This window comes from Gopherus evgoodei, chromosome 7 (genome assembly GCF_007399415.2).
Source record: "Gopherus evgoodei ecotype Sinaloan lineage chromosome 7, rGopEvg1_v1.p, whole genome shotgun sequence".
NCBI classification, from domain to species: Eukaryota; Metazoa; Chordata; order Testudines; family Testudinidae; genus Gopherus; species Gopherus evgoodei.
The window spans coordinates 117,075,039-117,093,023 of record NC_044328.1 but is presented as its reverse complement, the minus strand read 5'-3'; the positions used below and the strand labels follow the sequence as shown (position 1 = coordinate 117,093,023).

The 17,985-nt window shown below is 37.2% G+C and overlaps 1 protein-coding gene across 7 annotated transcripts in view; it reads left to right on the top strand.

Annotated features, from left to right (window-relative positions):
• CNTN4 (contactin 4) overlaps positions 1-17,985 on the top strand; it is a 643,980-nt gene that overhangs the window by 271,117 nt on the left and 354,878 nt on the right. Inside the window, exon 1 of one of the 7 annotated variants that reach the window (XM_030569639.1) lies at positions 15,310-15,388. The exons of the other annotated variants lie outside the window; for them this stretch is intronic. The gene's annotated coding sequence lies outside the window, so the exon portion shown is untranslated. Of the gene's footprint in view, positions 1-15,309; positions 15,389-17,985 lie in introns of those variants that run through there. 7 annotated transcript variants of the gene reach the window in all.

The following is a 17,985-nucleotide window of genomic DNA, read 5'->3' as shown; positions in this document are numbered from 1 at the left end:
ACACATTTAATGAGCATGAAATGTTACTAATAATATTTGTGAAGTTGGGTTTGCTGAGTTGTTGCAAACACTGGAGCAGACTTAAACAAGTAGTGAAGACTACTTCACCCCATCTGGTGACTGGACTTGCTTCATTGGCCAAATCCTGTAATCCTTAATCAAAACTCCTTTTTGTAGTGAGAAGAAACTTGGCAAGCATAAAGACTGCTGATTTTGGCTCTTCTGCATCTTATCACAGCTGAGGCTCAAACTCACAGTTTGAGCATCTTTCCAGGCTGAGGCAAAAAGAAACTCCCCAAAAGAAAGTTAGACTTGCAGGAGATGGGCTGAGTCTGTCTCTGCATAATGTATATAACTGAAATAAACATAGTATTTACAAGTTTCAGAGTAGCAGCCATGTTAGTCAGTATCCACAAAAAAAACAGGAGTACTTGTGGCACCTTAGAGACTAACAAATTTATCTGAGCATAAACTTCTGTGGGCTACAGCCCACTTCTTCAGATGCATAGAATGGAAATAGAGAATCTATTTTCCCATGTTAAGTATCCTCACACCTCTTGTCAACTGTCTGAAATGGGCCATCTTGCTGATAATCTCATCTTAATTAATTAGCCTCTTAGAGTCGATATGGCTACTTCCACCTTTTCATGTTCTGTATGTATATATATCTCCTTACTATACGTTCCATTCTATGCATCTGAAGAAGTGGCTGTAGCCCATGAAAGCTTATATTATTTACAAGACCCTTTTGGCAGGCAAGCAAAATTATTCCTCAAAAGAAGAGCTAAATACATACACTGAGCAGTAATAGTTTTATCTGAAAACATACTTAGGTCTTCTTTGTCCTAGGAATGCTTGGGACCTTGAAGGCTGTACCCACAGTACATAAGGTCAGCTCATGACTAGCAAATTTGGATGCCTACATGGGCTAGCCAACCCTTTCAGTTTCATTCTGCTTCTCATTCTCAGTGTACTTTGCCAATTAAAACACCAAAAGCAATTAAACTGTCTATAATTATCCTGAATATCAAGTTGGCTTTCTGGGCATTAGCCACAGCACATTTTACAATCACTTACACTTCAAATACAGCAATCAGTAATTATCTAAAATGCTCAGGCTTAACAATTAGCAATTCCAGTTCTTGTTTGCCGGAGAAAGTGAGCAAAGAAATTCCATACCATATATAGTGAAACAATAGCTGGGAGCTAGCACAAATCCTAACTTTGGTATTAGTGCATTAACATCAGCTTCAGCTGAAGTGGCTTTTAGGAATGAGAGAAATAACTGACTGTCATAATATTATTTAAATTGAGTGTAGGCACCATTTCTGGTAATGGATAGTTTAGAATTCATAGATAAAAAGGCATGATAAATAATACAAAAGAGGCCGAATCATTCATCTTAGCATTGCCCTATAGAGACTTGCTGACTTGCATTAGCTTTCATTTGGCATACAGCCTTGTTTTGGTTTTGCAAATTATTTTTTTGTCTTTGGTTATGCAATGAAATGTAGTTGTTTCCTGATTTTTATTTATTTATTGATAAAATGATGAAACTCTTTACCTACATCAGCTGTTTGCTGATAGTCTACCTGGAAACTGTTCACTTGAAATAAAGGGATTTCTATTTTATTTTATTCTTTGACCATTGTGATTCATTTAGGAAGTCATCAAAGATGTAAGAGAGAAAATAGTCCCCTCCACAGGCTGATTCTTTCTAGTCTAAAACTGCATAGGATGATTTTTTCCCCTATTTTATTGCCAAAATAAGTTCCATTTTGTGAGTCCTCCAGTATGATTTTCCACTTATGCAGAATATCCTTTCAGTAGATAGCTATGGTGTTTTGTGGAAGCATTTGCTGAAGTTCAGTAATTAATGTCATTCTTGACCTCTCATATTTACTGTAGGCAACTCAGCAGGATCATAAAAGACCATAAATAAGCAGAGTGCTTTGTTTGAATGGTTTCCTGTATATATTGTTCCTGATGAGTAATGCTGCAATGACATACACAACAAAAAAATAACTGGAATCTAACATTAAACAAAATTTAAATGATATTTTTTCAGCAGCCTCAGTTCCACTGATTCAGACTGTAAGATCTGTCCGGCAGATGATGTGCAGCAGCAGGAAGTACTTGTTACCAAAGCTTTTAGTGTCAAGGGTCTCCATGTCCCTCTGCTTCTTTTCCTAATCTCATTCTGCCATAAAGAGACAGTTCCAATTGTTCCTTCTGTACCTCCCCATTGCCCTTGTTTTCCTTTACAGAATGTTTCATGACTTTAGTAGACAAATGCAGTAGTGAAATAGTGATCTTCAACCCATTATTATTGAACCCATTTGCCTTTGTGGTTCACCAGACTCTAGCTCCTCATTGGCCTAGCATACAGGGCACCAGACACCATGCAGATTCACTTCCTACATCCCTCAGTCAAAGTAGAATCCTGCAATGAGAGAGGGCACTTTCGCAACCCTAATGCCATATTAATAGAGACTGTGGTGTCACGGGACCGCTCTCCTCCAAGATGTAATCCCTCACCTCTTTCCCCCCCTTTACTAGCCAGTCAATGATTACTTCTTGGCTATGGATCTACTGGAAATTGTGATGGTGACTCTTCTCCTTGTAAGGCTAAGACTCATCCACCCTGATTCCTGTAGCAAAGAAGATGGAAGATAGTATGAGAGGTCTCCTAGAGTGAAATCCTTTCTGGTAAGGGCAAGCCAGTCTCTTCTAGCTTTCCTATGTAGAAGAAAGGATATGATTTTCCCTAATAAGAATAAAAGAATTAGAGCTAGATTCTTTTTTCTTTCCCCCTCCCCACAAGCCTGGTTCTTAGATGCAGAAAAGAGAGAGAGAGAGTGCATTACCATCTTTTATCTCCTTGTCAGTGCTCAACATACAGTGGTCCTGGCCACGCTAGAATCTAGATGGCTGGGCCAATAGAAGTTTTAGCCTTTTGGACACTTCCTGAACACTCTCCCCGCTCCCCAAGAGAGCAGAAAACATCCTTTTTACTACCTCCAGCAATGTGTAGCCTGTGCAGAATAATCATGTGATCTTATTAGTGTTATCCCATCTTCCTTCCTGCTATACACCTTTACCCTGATATAATGTGACCCGATATAACACGGTAAAGCAGTGCTCCAGGGGGGTAGGGCTGTGCACTCTGGTGGATCAAAGCAAGTTCGATATAACACGGTTTCACCTATAACACAGTAAGATTTTTTGGCTCCTGAGGACAGTGTTATATGAGGTAGAGGTGTATCATTAGTCCCCTCATATGTCATATAGTATATAATTTGGGAAGAGATTATATTGCCTTCTTATTTTGGAGATGCCTAAAAAGCCTTTGGATGTTGATAGGAATTAATGAATATAATATTGATAGACTAGTTTAAGTTTATTTATATTTTATTGTCAAGTCAATCAATTTTACAGGAAAACATTGCAAAATACAGTGTCTGGACATGTTGAGCTGTATAGTTTTAATTGTATGAACATAAAAATGGATTACCCTTGAGCATTATAAACTATTTTTATGGATTGAAAATATGTTCTGTGCATAAATGCTAATTCATGTAAACAAGTGTCTATCTTGCTTTTAATATTTAAAGTCTTTTAATTCTAGGCATAACTGGTTATCCTCTGTGATAATTATGGTCTTTCCCAGAGGCATCAAGTGTGAGAATGAATTAAAATGATGGCATTCTCTTCTTTAATTTATTTGGAATGCCATCTTCTGCAGAGGTCTAGAACTCAAAGGGGGGAATTCTAGACCTCTCAAAAAATTGGAAACAAGCTAATGCAGAGAAAGTGTGTTCATGGGGGAATATAAATCAAATGGAAGATGTGATGAGCTATTGATCTCCATCTGGATCCCCCATAATACCCTTCTCACAAAGCTATGAAATATTGCGAAGTAATGAAGACATCAAGAACCAGGAAAGTAAATGAAACACCTTCTTGGACTGATTTTTCTTCTTCTGAAGTAGCAGTGGCATGCTTTGAGTTTTGTGATGGAGAGGAGCATCAGCAGTTCTACAATCTTGTTGAATGTCTTGGCAATGCAACGTCGGAAGCTAGAGTTACATGACAGCATTAGTGATGGTGGTCTACAAAGCAGACTACTCCATTATGAATAATGAATTGTCAGCTTTGATGAAGGATGACTGTTGCAGTTCAGGCCCCACCCTGAATTTTTTTATTCTTTGGCCGTTGTTGAGGGGGAGCCAAGCAGAATTCCAGTCATCAACTTGAAGAGAAGAAAGGTGACCCTTCTAAATTATACTGATACAATAAAAACAAATAAGGGTCAGGTCTGAGTGGAGGAAATCCTGAGCCAACCTCGTCTTAAACAAAGCAGTTGGGAAGTCCCATGTTCTTTAGCTGGATCAAAAGTGGCAAAAGTTATCAGAAACAGCAGACAAATGTTCAGGGAGATTATCCACAGCATATTTGACAGCAAAAGTGGGAAAGCAGTTTACCTCTCTTCTTCTTTATTTAATACTGAGATTGTGGTAACACACAGAGACCATAGTCAGGATCGAGATCCCATTGTTCCAGATACTGTTCAAACACAGAGGTAAACATGCCCAATCAGCTATAAGTAAATTATCATTTTTGCTGCCTCTCTAGACATGTGCGCTGAAGTGTAATCTGACTACCCTGATATTTATTTGGCCATCGTTATTGTAGTGCGTGAGCACTTGCAGGAGAGAAGACACCTGGAAATAACTTTTCCAGTTTTCTTTTAAAATGTGAGGCTTTCATCTTTAGCTGAATTCAGCTGGGTCTGTCAAGTGCCCCCAGCATCATTTAAGATATACTTTGAGTACATGTTGGGTGGTTGTAATTTTTGCTAGAGGTGCTTGTAGTCCCTGTTATTCTTTCATTAGTTTCTTTGGCGCTCCCAGACATCCAGGAAGATACTCTGGTTTATATGATATACCTAACATCCACATGGGACTTCAGGAGATGGAAGAGGGTGAATGCTATGTCTTCTGGCAATTTGCTTATGAGAGCATCCTTCCAAAAATCAAAGTCTGCCTGGGGAGGGATTTTTTTTCAAGTCTTCCCAGGAGAGATGGATCAAGTAATGTTCATGGAACATAGTCTTCACTTTCAGACGTGCATGCTTCCCCCTCACCCCACTGCTGTTGCTGTTGCAGCAGGTGAAATCGATGTGTCTGTTATTTCTCCAATTTCTTTTGTCTTGTCCAACATTCTAAAAAAATGATGTGTTTTAAGATATATACCTGACACATGGGATCTAGGGAGATGGAGATGGAGGATGTTGAAGATACTGCCTCCAGCATTTTGTTCACAAGAACATCCTTCAAAGCACATTTATCTCTGTGAGGAGATGAAGTATGGTAACCCTCTAGTATTTGAGATACAGACTAAGCATTGTTGACAATATCCCTTTTGAGCATATTTGATTCCTAAATCAGTTAACATCCTGAAACGGGGTTTCCTTCCACCTTTGTGACTACAAGTGTCTTTCTTTAATTTAAAAGTCACGTTGCAATTTTTTTTTTTTTTAGTAGCAAAACTGGCAATATGAAAGCAACGGTTCTATGGAATGAATGTTTAAGGAATAGATGAGTATATATCTCTGGTCAGATAATTTTAGAGCTCTTCACTCACTCAAAAGATTGAAGCCCAATAAATACTGAGATTTTTGTTTCAAAATATGAGCTTCTTTATACAGAATTGGCCATATTCACTCTGGGTGAATGTAAGTGCTGGCCAATGAAATTGCCTCCACTTAACATCATGGGAGAAATGGAGCAAAATAATCTACTATCTTAAAATGAGCATAGCTCCATGAACTTCAATAGACCTCCACCAATTTGCCCTTGCACCCTTGAGTGTAAATTTGCAACAAAACAACTTTATCCTTTTACTTATTTTCAGCAGTGGAATCTAAGAACCGTTGTGTCCGGACCAGTTATAACCATTCCAGGAAGAATTCTGGAAGACTGTTTTACAGTGTAATAATTTTATATGTGGCTCTTTTCAGCAGTTAGAGGTAACACTCTTTGCCAAACATGGGGTTAGCACCAGTACTCAACTGACCGTTCTTTTATCAAGAATATCTGGAGGAAGGAATTCTGCCCAGTACATTCTTCAGAGTTGGCAGCTCTGAGTTGGCAATTGGAGAAGTGATATGATAGTTGCCTGCCTGTTTGGATGGAGGGTTTGATTCAGAATAATATGTTTAAAAACCTATTCTGATGCCTACTACACATGGCTAGATAAATGTCTTGCAGCTCCCCTGATTTGAGAGTATTAGCTGAGAGTGTTTTTCTCTTTTGGTTTTGTTATTTCTGCAGGAGCACCTCCCTTCTTTTTTTTTTTTTTTACTCATTTTGTTCCACCTGGCACACCATGGGCCTCTCTGTTCCATCAGGTCCCCTAATTTTCAATAAGAAGCTCAAAGACACTGAATATACATAGGATTCAAAGAGAATCCGAATGCTTCCTTGCATATAGAACTTGCTGCAATGTCCATTGAGGTCAGGGAAGGACTCCTATTAATTTTACTGGACTTTGCATTAGCACCAGAATTTGAATATACACTGCCACTCAATAAGGAAAACTATTGGATTTGAATACTGCTCCGTTGATAATAAGGGTAGAGCAGTTGGTCCGAGGTAAGTGGAATATGCTATTACATTAGGAATCAACCATGAGGAGAAGTTTAATGTAGAATCTTGTGTCCTGTTTACATAGACTGGTAGTAAAAGTAATAATGTGCACTTGTATATAGTGCCTTTTGTCCAAGGATATCAAACTGCTTTATAAATATTAATTAAGCCTCAAAACACCTCTGTGGAGTAGGTAATTATCATTGTTGTAACCAGTTTACATATAAGACAGAGAGATTAATGGCCTTGTATTCCACAAACATTTATTTTACCAAAATTAGACACATTACAGGATGCCTAATATTTTTTTTTCATGCAATTGCCATAGTTGCCTTTGAAAATTGTATATGTATGAATCTTAATGGCAAGTCATGCGTCTATCTGGTCATTTTACGTGCAGATACCTGACGCATAGAGGTAAAAATTAGGCACACACATTTGATGTGCAATACCGTGCCTGACTTTGGAATATCAGTCTTGAAGTGTCTTGGAAGGCCATGTAGTAAGTCAATGGAAGAGGATCAGGAACAGGAATCCTGATTCTGGTTTTTAGTTGTCTGCTCATTAGACAACATTCTAAACAACTGATTGATTTATACAATAAGAAAAAAAGATGAGTATCTAAGGTTCAAAGTGCACCAACAATAGGTTTGCCAACCACCCAGGATTGTCCTGGAGTCTCCAGGAATTAAAGATTAATCTTTAATTAAAGATTATGTCATGTAATGACATCTCCAGGAATATGACCAACAAAAATTGGCAACCGTAGCCTGTGACACATTACAAGAAAAAAAATGAAATTGAAAAGCTGCTTTATTCCTGACAGTCAGCAGAGCTCAACCCCTATCAAAACCACAGAACTCTTTCCCCCTTGCAGATCAAACCTTGCTTTCTGCAGTGTGCACAAATAGACATGCTTGAAGACACATTTGGGCTTTTTTCAGAGCAGGGGCCTAAGCTTGACTCAGAGTTGAATGTTGATACTGGAGAAGGCTTTACCATCCCCACCCCCGTTTATTAAACAGATTGATAACCTCTGCTGATCACAACTGTGGCACTACATCTTTAAATAGGGAAGAGTCAGGTAGGGAGGCCTCAATCCACGTAAGTCCTTATAGATAAGCTCCTTGGGAAAGGATCCAATTTTTTGTTCTCTGTTTATATGCCATCTAGCAAAGTGGCATCCTGGTCTCTGACTGGAGCTCCTAAGAATTACCACAATATAAACAATATCACTTTCTAACTTCCTACAAAGCAATGAATGTCAAACATTACCAATTCAGATAGCTTTTTTTTAATTATTTTTATTTATTTCAACCCATCTCTTTTAACAACACCTATACACGTCTTGTTTGACAGCTTTCTGTTAGAGAAGGTCTGTCTGTTTTTTTCAATCTTTCCATAAATAAATTATAAAGATTCCAGATTTTATAGTCCTTATTTATTTTCTCATCAATGTTGGTATTCCACTTTCAGTAAAGAAATAATGATTACATCACCCAATTGAAGGCTTTGTATGATTCTGCTCTATTTTTCTAATAATTTTCCTCCAAGGGGATTACACGAGCGATTGATGGACTTTAAGAAAATTGTGGTTACTAATTATCACTTATATTTTGAAACAAGTGCAAATCACTAGGCACCACAGTGTATCAAACCCAAACAATAATCAAAAATGAATCTAAATAACTACCCAGCAAATAAGACTTGAACAGAACTTAAAATCAATTAAACCATTTATTTTCAACTTTATTACTGAATAAATACCTCAGTATATATTAATTTGCTTCTCTTTTTATTTGCTCCTGTGGTCTGCTTACTAATATGACTGAGATGCACAATTGCTATTTAATTAACCTTTTTTTACGATCTGCATCTCACATACTCTGTGTGAAACACATAAGCTGAAGTTCCCAAAATGCCAAGAATAAACATAAGGGATGTGTAAGCATCAATCAATTAGCAAGTAAATTCCCATCAAGCCAAATGTCTGAAAGTTTGGACCAGACCCTCTATCTCTGTAAATCAGAATTCAGTTCAATTCACTGAATTCTGAGGAGCTAGGCCAGTTTATGTCAACTGAGAATTTGGCCAAAACAATTTTCCCCAAAGGTATGGATTCAGATTATTGCATGTAAAGTTGACCAGTGTCATTTTCATTGTTTCACATTGAGCGAACAAAAAATTATTCACTACTTGACATGCAAATGAACGCTATTTCATAAAGCTGAGTTGTGTATTTTACTCTTCATGTTAATAGGGGTACGTTTACTCCCATACAACACAGCGATATTTTAGCCTATCTGGGAACTGGGAGTCATTTGCCTGTCACTGCAGAAAACCTTGGTCAAAATCCTGACTTGGGTCACAAGTGAATGTTTTACTTCATCTTGGCTCTCAGAAGATTTATTGTTAGACTGTTGCACTCTTTCCAAGGCCGAAATCACTGATCCCACAAAACACTAAGAGCCTTCAGTTCCCATTGGGAAAACTTGAAGTTGGTGAGACTCAGCCTCTGATGAGATTGTGCCATTGGATAGCGGCATGACAATGAATGAGGTGTCCTGGGAATTCTGTGAAGAAACTTTCATTTGGTGGGCTCAGTTCTTAGCTGGTGTAAATTGCTGTGTGCTGACCAATATTTTTTGTTTACTTGTACTCCCGGTCTGTATCCATCTCTTGTCTGCTGTCTTATTCTTAGATTGTAAATTTTTGGGGGCAGAGGACCATCTCTTTGTTCCCATGTTTCTACAGCACCTACCACAATGAGATCTTGGTCCGTGATCAGGTCTCTGCAGCACTGTGGTAGTACAAATAATTTATAATAGTCTGCTATCACTCTGCCTTTGTCCTAACTGTTTTTCTCAACAAATAGAAAAGGGTTATTTTTTTAAAGCTAGTGTTCAGTAACCAAAAACACTCTCATGATGGCATACCTTACATATTGACATGTGAGGATGGAGAAAACACCTTTCAAGAGATTAATTTTATACTAACTGTGAGCACAGCCTTTAAATGGCTAGAATGGCTCACTTTCACAAAATGTGGCAACTGGATATACTACCTCTTTCCTACACAGCCTTCTTATGAACTAGTGGATTTGAAACTTAAATAAAACATGCCCCCCCAAAAGAAAACCACCATATATTAACAAGAAAAATACAAGTACAACAGTGCTCACTTTTTAAAGAAAACTAGGTCTGCTTCTGATTCTTGCAGCAGGACTGTTATCCTCAGTGAAAAGCCTCTTCCCCACTAGGGTCAGAATTCACCAAATCTCTTTTCCCCAAAGATTAAACCTGAAAAGGATATAAATATTACACAGAGAAGGGTGAAAATGATACTGCAGTGTGTATGGCACCATGCAATAGTTAAACAGGACTGCAGAGAAGACCTGACACAGACTTGTTGGATTATAACAGCATAGTTTACTGTATATGTAAAGCATCCAGTTTAATTATAGGGATTTGTGTAATCATCTCTTATGTGGTCACAGCAGACATAAAGCCCTCCTTGAAACTAGTGAACAAGTATATATATTTTATCTGGGGTTTTTGGGTAAGGTTTGACATACTTGATCAGTGAACAAAACTGATTCCCTAATCAGAATCTGTGTTAGGATATCCAGTTACAGATGTGTGCAGCTCTCTCCCAGTATGCATCTTTGATTCATGTGCTAATTGTGTAGGTCCTTTGGGGGAATACAGCAGGGAAGCAGTGTACTTCCTGATTAATGCTGGGGAAGAGACATGCAGTGCTCAGTGGATAGCAGTTAAGCATCTCTAGTCCCAGCTGAGAATATGGTTCCATTATCTCCCAGCTGCATAGACAATCCATAAGGGCCTGTTCTGCCTGGCTGATCAGCGTGGTGGAAGGAGTGACTTGCTGAGAGCTGAAATCTTTATTTGATTTGCTGTAAAATGTAAAAGAAACTGGGACATTTTACTTTACAGTTCTGTAAGTACCAGTTTTTCCTCTAAAGCTGCATGTGAATGTGACTTTGCCCAATGCATTTGATTTTCTATTCCACTGCTCTTTGTTGAATCTAACTGGTGAGACGAGTATAATCTGTTTAGAGCTTGCAGTTTTCTTTGGCTCCTTTATACAGGCATGTAATTGATTCATTTAGTTGTCTTTTTTTTCCCAAATGCTTTTTATGAACATTAAAGATCTCGCTTCATAGGTAGTATTGTGTTGTTTCAAAGGCTTGTGTGAGACATCTTAAAGCAGGCATTTTAGTCTTTTACAGTTTTTCTATGCATATCAATGACAAAAGTATGACCAAAAATTATTTAGCTGAAACAGGTGTTTGTATTCTGTATTGTAATGTAGAAAATACTTGTTGACAAAATAGTTCATTCAAGCTGCCAGCTTTCTGTCTTCCCCATAAACGTGGTATGGGAAAAGAGACGTGAAGTGTTCAGTGAGTTGCAAAGTGCTTTAAAACTTTCTTTTTAAAATATACATGCATATGTATAATGGAATGCCTGTGATATTGATTAATTTCACTTAAATGTTGAGGACTGAGTTAAAATGTAAGACAAGCATGTGCTATATACAGTAAGAATCTCATTTTGTTTGCAAGGCATATTCTGAACGCAGATTTGACTAACTGAAATTTGGAGTCAATGTTGTATTTATTTTTAGAAAAAGATGCAATATATCAACATGCTTTATATAGCCCTGATTACTGTAATATCTAAGCAGCTATCATGTTAATATGTCATTCACAAAGATGCATTAATCTAGCACTAAACTTGGAGAAGTAATAGGTTTTTGCAGTGACTTGCAAATTATAAGTGACAGCAGTGGCATTAAAATTAATATCAGTATTAATATTATTTTTTTTCTGGCTTTCATGGGCTTTGTCTTCCAGTTCTATACATTTATGTAACATGTGGCTTTACATACAATGCCCTTGGACTACTTGTGCTGTATGTCAAGCGCTGGAACAGATTAAAGTAATTCAAAATTGTTCTGATTTGAAGGGTAGAATAATCAGACAAGCTGAATGAAATCCGGTGGTGCAGAAGGTACATAAGGAGTGCAAATATTTTTTTTTCCTGTATAGGCAATAAGTCTCAAAGCTGAGAAAACCACAGGCTGTGAAGTATGAAAGTGTCTTGCTGGTGAGGACAGAGTATGTTCTCATTAGACTTGGTTAAGGGGAACAGCACAAGAAAGAGTAGAGTCACAATAGATGGCTACCTGCGGTAGTACAGATATTCTCCGATCCTAGAGATCCAGGGAGAAAATAAGGAAAATAACATCTCCTCTTACTAAATGTTATAGAGAATGAATACAGTATTTCCATGTGCCGTCCATATGCTGGGATTTTAGTGTGGAGGTTTCTGCTTCCATGGAAAAGGGTAAGTCTGAATTAAGTATTACAGAAAACATGCTTAAGGTTAATTGTTCTCAGCAACTGCCTCCTAAGCACTTTTTTTCCATAATTGAAAGAAGAACGTGTCCTCATTTCAAAATAGAAGGCATCTCCAGTGAGCCCTGCTGTAGAAAGAGCTACATGGGTATTATGATGATTTGTTTCTTTAGTAATGGTGTTATTTCAGCATTTCTGTAATGATTATAAGCACATGCAGCATGAAATGTGATATTGCTTTAATATGGTTAGCTAAACCAATGTACTTAATTATCTGTCAGCCTTTTGCAAATATGTATGTTTTCATAAAAATGAGAGCTATCATATTCATTTGTCTCAGGTTTTTACACTGGGAGATTTGTTTGCTTGAACTTGACATCCTAGTCAAACTTCCCTAGCACATTAAAAGTTTACTGTTTTGTGACTATACAGCATGATATCTCCAAAGATTTTGTGTTTTTTTTCATAGCTGTTATTTAGTTTTCAGTTTAGTTTAAACTTAGAACTAAGATGTGGAGGAGAGTACGAGCTGTGTGGGAATGTTCACTATTCTTACTTAGCCTCAAGACACAGATATTTTGAATATTAGTGAGCAGTGTTTGCGCTTACTGATTTTTGTAATGTTTCTAATAATTTTGGGAGATTTGAAAATTTAAGCGTCTGACTGTGATGGAGTAGTCAGAAGCAGCTTATATGCAAAATATCCCAAAAAGGAGCAGAAATATGTACTCGTGGAAGGCAAAAGTTGAATTACGGACCACTGTGCAGTTTGTTGCATAGTGCTAGCACACCTTGTGGGCAGGTGTGAACTTGAAACAAAGGGTTTTGATCTCGATCCAAATTTGCTTAAAAATGTATAAGAGGGAATTAAAAGAAAACTGAAATGCCAGCAATGCGGCAGAACAACACCCCAGCAATTATTATTGTCCATACTGAGTAATCAAGTGGGGGAGTGGTTTTACTGGTCTTGCAAATAATAATGCTTAAGCTTACAGCCCTGGGTCAGCAAGATACTTAAACATGTGTGTGGTTTTTAAGCACATGGGATGAAGTCAGTGAGACTCCTTATGTGCTTAATGTTAAGTTTGTGGTTAAGCACTTGGTTGAATCAGGGCCTTGTATAGCACTTTCCGGATGAAATTCTCAAAGTGCTCCACAAACTAATGAAATAAGCCTCACAAGGCACCTGTGCCCTGGCTCAGCATTATCATCACTCTTCTACAGAAGTGGAAATTGAGGCACAGACTTACTTGGCAGAGACTTGCTCAAGGTCACAATACAGCAAGTCTGTGATGCAACCAAAAGTGTAAACCTTTGCACCCAGTTTCTAGTCTCCTGTTCTAACTACTGGTCACTTCTGATGTACAAAAACAAAACAAAACCACTTGTTGTAAGGATTAGGAACAGTGCTTGTTACATTGATCACTTGCATTGTTAGTGTTCTCCACAGCATTAATTAATTAATTAATTTCCATATAAAACAAAAGAAATTTAAAAAAACACTGTACTGGTTACTGCAACTTAAAAATATGTCATAAAATTGCCAGAACAATAATAACATTCATCTTTTCAGCGATACAGACCTTGCTGAATGACAAATAAGTCATTACCCATTTGTTTCTCAGAAGTAGAGTTGTCCATGGGGAATTTTATTTCTCTAACGTTAAGCTATTGACATGACAAAATTAGGTCAATGCAAATTATTTGCTAAAAATGGGGACGTAACACGATTTGTTGCATATTACAATATCTAACCCAGTAGAAGTTTTAACTCTGAAGCAACTCAGATGAGCTAATGTTGCTGCTCCCTCCACCCCCATACTGCCCCCTCATCCCGGAAAATAATAATCCTGGGAAATACTTATGATGCATTGATTATGGCTTTATAGTAAGTACTTTCAAACCTGTGGTTCTTATAGGACCCTACTTTAAACATATAGTTACTGACCTCCAAGTGTTGCTTCATCACATGAGGATATTTTAAAATGAGCATTTGTTAAGTAACTGCAAGAAGATCAGATTACTATGATTTAGTTTTCCACAGGCTAATTTGTTGAATGAAAGAAAGAAAGCTAGTGGAGAGTGTAAATTTGTGCCTGTACTTTACACACAAATGGCGACAAGAAATTATTTAATGAACACTTCTTTAAGAGCTGATGGACACTGATTCTCACTAACATTCAGTGCTTGTATGCTGATGAGGAGGAATATATGTAATATAAAACAGAACAATGCAGTATTTTCTGGATGCTATGAGTGCACGGCATACAACTGTATGTAAATGTGCGCAAACTTCTTGAGAGATAATGACATTATTTCAGGTTTGCTGTGCTATACTTTAGGAATTCTAAATTCACCTCTTATTAAAGTTATATAGCGTAACACATTGAAGCAGGAAATAGTTAATTTTTTATGAGATCAATGCAATATGTGAAAATTATTTGCTTTTGGTTTCCCAAGTATCAGTATGCTTGCTGGACAGCACAGAGCCAGTTAAGTGAAAGCAGCGATGCAAGATTATCTATACAGTTTTTGTCATTGCATTCTTGCTCTCCATCCAGGAAATGAATTTCCATATTAAAGTATAATATACTCTTATGCACATAGTCTCTCTCTTATGCAGAATAGAATGATGACAGACAGGATTTCTTTACACTGTTAATTCTTTAGCTGCAGTCTTATCTGTTTTCTTCAATGGCATCATTCATTTGGGTTAAACCAATGAATGAGAAGATTTTGGAAACACTGTTCAATATTGGTTAGTTAATGGTTCCAATGGTGTACCAGACAGTTTTATTGTATTGTATGAGAAAGCTATAAATGATAGATAAGACATGGCTGTATTTACGCAAGGACCCTTCTGTTAGAGTCCTTTTTTTTTCTCTATTATTAAATGGTACATGTTCTCAAGGAAGGAATATATTAGTAGTTTAGTATATAAAGTAAAACAGGAGTAGCTTGTTTTTCAGCAAGGGAAAGCCAATGATTTAATATTAAGAGGAAAGCATCAGAAGAACTGCAAAGAAATAAAATATATCTTATGGCAATATATAGAATGCAGTGCTGTAGATTTTAGAGGAGATGGCAGAATTTACAGAAGCTGACTATCCCAGGCAGTTGGCAGAAGGGACTAAAGAAGACAGATTTAAGACTTGCCAGAAGGAAACCCTATATCAGTTGGTAGATTCAAGTGCCCTGCAAAGGAAATGTAAATAAGGCAGTAGAATCTGAGAGTTCTGTGGTCAAATGATATGCACAGAAACAGCTTCAATCCGAGGAGGGAAGATGTGGTGTGTATGGAAAAATATCAAATATAAGACCACTGGGACAAATTTAGAAACAGCTGCCGCCTGCATTGGTAAGTTACCGTGTAAATTATTATGAAATTTGAATAGCTCGTAGTGAGATGTTTAAAAATATTGTTTCCTTTAGCTGCTTTTTGATACCTAAACATGTTAATAAAATTACTTTTAAAAAGATTTAAAAAAATAAAAACTACTACTCTGTGGGAAGTGGTTACAGTGATACTAGAAGTGCCCTAGGATTCTGCTTTAGAAACACAGAATCTCCCTGCAAGGTTACGTGAATGTGGTTGCCTGATAGGTGTTACTAAGCAGTTTTCAGTGTTGCAATGTTGTAGCCATGTCAATCCCAGTATATTAGGGGAGACAAAGTAGGGTAATATCTTTTATTGGACCAACTTCTGTACATTTCCCAGACCAGAAGAAGAGCTCTGTGTAAGCTCGAAAGCTTGTCTCTCTCACCAACAGAAGTTGGTCCAATAATAGGTATTACCTCATCCACCATGTCTCACTAAATAATAGGAAATTTGTACATATAAAGTACACTTTCTAGTCTTGGGAGCATATTATTGTGAATGAGTGATTCAAACTGAAGTGTGTGTGTATGTGTAATTATACCACAAATATGGAAAATGTGTTAGTTAGCAAAAAGCCATTTTCTAAACCATTTGTATTGCCTTCGCTGAGTCTGAGAATCGAAACCATAGCAATGTATCTAGGTGCTATAGACATTTAGTAAAATGTTGTTTGCCTTGTGGACATATTATTAATGAACGAGGTCAGTCATTAGGCACAGTAATTTGAAAGTGGTTTCTTGTTCTGCTTCTTTGGATTTTTGTACGTTCAGGCACCTTTTTAGAGTAGAAGAGTTGCTTGCACAGAAATAATTTCATGACACTAAAAGAAATCCTTAGGGTGGCTCTCAGAACAGAGTAAATATTGTGATCAAATATGGTTTCTAGGGAGTGTAAGTGATGTATGTTGCAAAAGCAGATTCTGTAATTCGAAGTTTTCTGTTTGTCTTCTTCAGCTATTGATATATTTATGGGGTGGGAAGATGCAATGGCTAAGAGATACTCCTGGGTCCCGAACACTCCCTGCCCTGGCAATACGCCCTTTGGGAAAACTTATTTACTACTATAACCTCTCTTAAATTATTGCGTTTCTTGTTGAAGCTATGTACAATACAGTGCACTTAAAAATTACATATGTTAGATAACTCTATAGCTACACTTGTATGAGAGAAAGTGCTATTTCATTATTTTACAGTAAATGTAGGCAAACTATTGGGAATAATATTTAGCAAAGTGTTCTATTTTGAAGGTTAATGCTTCCCTGCAAATTAGAAAACTTGTGTAAAGGTACAAACACAGTATTTTTTTTATCTTGGGAAGTTGCCGTGTAGATGGAGTAATATGTTAAATATGTAATGAAAGAGGTGTACAAATCTAGATTTTTCTCCAAGTAGATTGACTTCAACATATCTCACAATATCCTCTTTATATGCTTAATAAGATGGAATTAGTATCCTACTTGAAGGACTAGATAAAGACTAGAGACAGTTCCCTGACTTCTTTTTTTCAAGTAAAACTAAGCAGCTGCAATTAATGAAGAGCTAGCAGATCATCCCACATCTGTCAGGGTGTATTCACCCAACAGAGTTAAGAAATGACATTAAAGATTAGTGAGGGAAAGTAGGATAGTTGCTAAATTGAGCAGAATAGGCAGCATTGCACTGTACTAATAATAGAAATACTGTAATAATTTTAATCTCTGCGAGATGTATAGTTTTAGAAAGAAAAGCAACGTAGAATAACAGCAGGTAATTTGTCTCATAATCCTATATTGGGCTATGCTAAACTTTTCCTGTGTGAGGTCGAAAATTATGAACCTAAATGTGGGAATCAGCAAATACTGGTAATGTGTTGGTATAACAAACATAGGAGAATAGACTTGTACATTCATTAAAGCCAAGTGCGTTTTCTGATGGGCAAACAAAACCTCCTTCTCCTTTAACATGATTGTAAAGTCTGGGCTAGCTGGGTTTCTGGCTGATTTACTAAATTTTCAAGATAGTTTTACAAAGCTGAGTTTTATTAGAGATGGGCCTAAACTGTTAAGTTCAGCTCTGGGTCCACACTTCCCCAAGGTTCGAGGGTGTTTAGATCTAGGATTTCAGCTCAGACATCTAGGCAGTTTATGCATTTTGGATTTGTTGCAAAAATGAATTGCTGGGGAAATCTGAAGAAAAGAGTTTGTGAAAACTCAAGGTTTAATATCACGTTCGACCTAAGTCCCATTTTCAAAAGTGACTTCAGCACTTAGAAGCCTTATTCCTATGCACTTTCAATGACATGTAAACTACTACCTGCCTAATGGCCAGATTTTTAAAGGTATTTAGGTGTCAAAAGATGCAGATAGGCTTTAGTGGCTTTTCAAAGTCACTTAGATGCCTAACTCCCATTGATTTCTATTTGTGTAAGGTACCTGTTCGCTTTTGGAAACCCCACTAGATGTTCATGTACATCTTTAGGTGTCTAAATACCTTTACTAATCTGGCCCTAAGACTCTTGAAAATGGGACTTGGAAGCCTAAACCAGTTAGGTACTTTTGGAAATGTTACCCAGAATCTTTGATTGTATATTTATTTATT